Source organism: Schistocerca piceifrons, chromosome 7, assembly GCF_021461385.2.
Source record: "Schistocerca piceifrons isolate TAMUIC-IGC-003096 chromosome 7, iqSchPice1.1, whole genome shotgun sequence".
Taxonomy (NCBI): Eukaryota; Metazoa; Arthropoda; class Insecta; order Orthoptera; family Acrididae; genus Schistocerca; species Schistocerca piceifrons.
The window spans coordinates 520,218,872-520,222,279 of NC_060144.1; the positions used below are offsets into that span (position 1 = coordinate 520,218,872).

At 44.8% G+C, this 3,408-nt stretch overlaps 1 non-coding gene across 1 annotated transcript; it reads right to left on the reverse strand.

The window, feature by feature from the left end:
- Positions 1–581: 581 nt before the first annotated feature.
- Trnat-ugu lies at positions 582–655 on the reverse strand. Its single transcript has one exon. It is a non-coding gene; the product is annotated as a tRNA-Thr (tRNA).
- Positions 656–3,408: the final 2,753 nt, after the last annotated feature.

Sequence of the window (3,408 nt, forward strand, 5' to 3'; positions counted from 1 at the left end):
ACTTTCAGAGATCAGCGCTGGCGGGATCACAAACAAACATCTATTTCAATCCCTACGTTTTTGCCTCCAGATCAAGAGACTGCTCTGGAAGTGATATATACCAGTCAGTGCTACTCACAAAGCACTTCAGTTCGTATTGTCAGCTCTGAATTATACATGCGAAAGAACTTGCTCCCCTTCTAGCGACAGTTTGTCGCAGGTCGCTGAGGCAGCGAAGGGCACCTACCGATTGCAAGAAAGCGCAGGACATTTCCGTTTCCGAGAAGTGTTGTAGAAGAGATGCACTTAATTATAGGCCAGTTTCGTTGACATCAATCTGTTGTGAAATTATGGAACATATTTTATGCTCATGTATCATACGTTTTTGGAGAAAAAAGAGCTCCTCTATAAAAATCAACACGGATTCCCCAACACAAATTCTGCGAAACTCAGCCCGCTCTGTTCCTCCATGAGACGTCGGCTCTCAGGCTGACGCCGTGTTTCTCGTCTTCAGAAAGGCGTTTAACACAGTTACAATGAAATGAACACCCTTAGCTGCTTACAGGCGTTGACATACGTCAACGGGGACGGATGGAAATGTGTACCCCGACCGGGACTCGAACCCGGGATCTCCTGCTTACATGGCAGACGCTCTATCCATCTGAGCCACCGAGGACACAGAGGATAGCGCGACTGTAGGGATTTATCTCTGGCACGCCTCCTGCGAAACCCACATTCTCAACATACTGTCCCGCACCACAGTCGCAGTGCCCCCGCGATTCCCGTAAGAGTTCGGGCACTGTTTGTGCATTCGCACAGAAGAAGAGGATGGTCAAGTGGCCGGTGAGCCTTAACTATATATATATTAAGATGGTATCTGTTCTTTCGGACATGTCCGAAAGAACAGATACCATCTTAGTATATACATGTTTAACACAGTCCCACAATACCCTTCAGTTTAAAAAATACGAGCTTTCCGAGCAATGGACCAGATTTTTGACTGATTTCGGGACATCCTTGCAGATGAAATACAACGCGTCGCTCTTAGTGGAACAAAATAGATGCGAAGTTTATTTCGGGAGCCGGCCAGAGTGGCCGTGCGGTTCACAGCGCTACAGTCTGGAACCGCGCAACCACTATGGTCGCAGGTTCGAATCCTCCCTCGGGCATGGGTGTGTGTGATGTCCTTAGGTTAGTTAGGTTTAAGTAGTTCTAAGTTCTAGGGGACTGATGACCTCAGAAGTTAAGTCCCATAGTGCTCAGAGCCATTTATTTCGGGAGTACCTCAAGGATATGTGATAGGATCGTTACCGTTTACGAAGTACATAAATGATCTAGTAGAAAGCATCGGAAGCTCCTTAAACCTGTTCGCAGATAACACGGTTGTGTTTAACAAAGTAACGACGCCAGAAGGCAGCGACGACTTGCAGAAGGATCTGTAGGCGCCAGCAGTTGACTCCGAACGTAAATAAAGCGACATATTGCTCATGCATAGCAGAATAAGTCCACTCTCGTCAAACTACACTATTGACGAAAAAGTACTGGAAACGGTATCTACCGTAAAGTGGCCAGGAGTGTGTATCCAAAGCAACCTTAAGTGGAATGACCATATGAAAAAAAGTAACAGAAGCAGATGCTAGACTGAGATTCGTGGGAAGAATGTAACTCATCCACTGAAGAGGTTGCTTAATCGGCTCTTCTTCCATTAATTCTTGAGTATTGTTCATCACTCTGGGACCTCTGCCAGGCAGGACTGGTAGAAGATATAGAGAAGATCGAACGAAGAGCAGCCAGTTTCGTCACGGGATCGTTTAGTCCGCACGAGAGCGTCGCAGAAATGTTTGACAAACACCAGTCGCAGACGCTACAAGAGAGGCGTTGTGCATCACCAAGAGGTTTACTGTTGAAATATCTAGGAAGCACTTAGCAGGAGGAACTGGACAACATATTGCTTCCTGCTACATACGCCTCACCAAATGACCACGCAGCGAAAATTTGAGAAATTATATTTAATGCAGAGGCTTGCCGACGGGCCATTCGCTAATGGAACAGATAAGGAGAGGGGGGGGGAGAGGGGGGGGGGAGATTCAGGAGTACCCTACACCACACACCGTCAGCTGGCTTGCGGAGCATGATGCAGATATTGTCCCATGAATGGTGTCACCCTTTTAGACCAATCGTGGAGGGGGTCCAGTGGATAAAATCTTACATGTCAACCCTCGTATGTCCAGAAAGCTGTTTACAAACACGTGCGTCAAACATATTGCTAATTAAAAACTCATTACCACCTGAAACGTTCATTTCGGAGTATTGGTTCCTTTTCTTGGGTCCTCTACCGTCTGTGTAAGCTGGAAGCTAAAACTGTGGGACACTCCAAATAATACGTATCTTTGTACTCGTCATACGACATTTGTAGCATCTTTGTCCACAGATGTCAATAGGAGTGTAGAGAAAGGTAGGCTTTTATTTCTACTATCTAACAATGACTAAAACGAACTCCAGATTCAAGGTAAGAAGAAGCGGAGCATCGGTCAAAAGCTTTTATCTATTCATTGTCCATCGATTTCAGCTACTGTGCAGCTATTTTCAGTGCAGTTATATTCAAGTAATCATGACTCGTCGCAAATCATGACTTGGATACAACTACGGGTGAAGATAGCCAAGATAGTAGCTGAAATCTATCTGCAATAAACAGATATAAATTTACGGCCGATGTTGGCCTTCCTCCTATCTTGGATCTCAGTCCTATGGTCGTGAAGCACGCTGTTCCAAATTGAATCAAGCCTGAAGAAATTCCAGATGACCTCAGTAGTCAACATGAAACATTAACCTCTGGGACTGAAAATGTTGAGTATAAACGAACAAAGTTCACGAGTATGTAACGTTGTCACCCTCAGATCAGTTAAACCGAGTGGTCGCGAACTGACGTATGAAAATATGAAAATATATAATACTTATTGCCAAGAAAGGCAATAGCGCCTCACTCAATGTTGACGATGTTTTTTATACGGTGTTATTAATGAAAAAAAGGATTAAAGTTGGTATTGGTCTTGGTTCAAATGGCTCTGAGCACTATGGGACTTGACCTTAGAAGTTATCAGTCCCCTAGAACTTAGAACTACTTAAACCTAACTAACCTAAGGACATTACACACATCCATGCCCGAGGCAGGATTCTAACCTGCGACCGAAGCGGTCGCGCTGTTGCAGGCTTTAGCGCCTAGAACCGCTCGGCCACCCCGGTAGGCGGTATTAGTCTTCCACAGAAATAAATACCTAACACTAGCTTGAAATGGATTTGGATGATTTTGAAATAGTAGGGTAGGCAGTCCCGTAGGTAATGAACGATTACTTGTACAGCTCAATGACGATATTTTTTATCATGCCTGCTGATGCTAGTACTACCTGCGATAAATGAAATTATAATGCC